A 326-nucleotide genomic window follows, 5' to 3' on the forward strand; every position below is an offset into this window, starting at 1 on the left:
GTCAGCCACCAGCTCCTGCCAGGCAGGGGAAAAGGTGGTTAGAACCAGGTTCCAAGGCTTGGGGGGGGAGTGCCAGAAATGTCACCTTGGTGGAACTGGGAATGGAAGGTCACTGCCTGCTGATACCCAGGGCGTAAAGCCGGCGTGGACAACTCCATCAGGTCTCCAGAGAGTGCCCGGGCTGTTTCACAGCCACCTGCAGACCTGGTGCTGAAGAAGGGCGGACTGGGCCCCTTCCACAGGACCAGCCGGGGCAGTGAGGGGAACCGACTCCACCGTAACTGTAGCCACGCGGGCCCAAGGACAGTCAAATCCCCAGACGAGAC

This window comes from Marmota flaviventris, chromosome 12 (genome assembly GCF_047511675.1).
Source record: "Marmota flaviventris isolate mMarFla1 chromosome 12, mMarFla1.hap1, whole genome shotgun sequence".
Classification (NCBI taxonomy): Eukaryota; Metazoa; Chordata; class Mammalia; order Rodentia; family Sciuridae; genus Marmota; species Marmota flaviventris.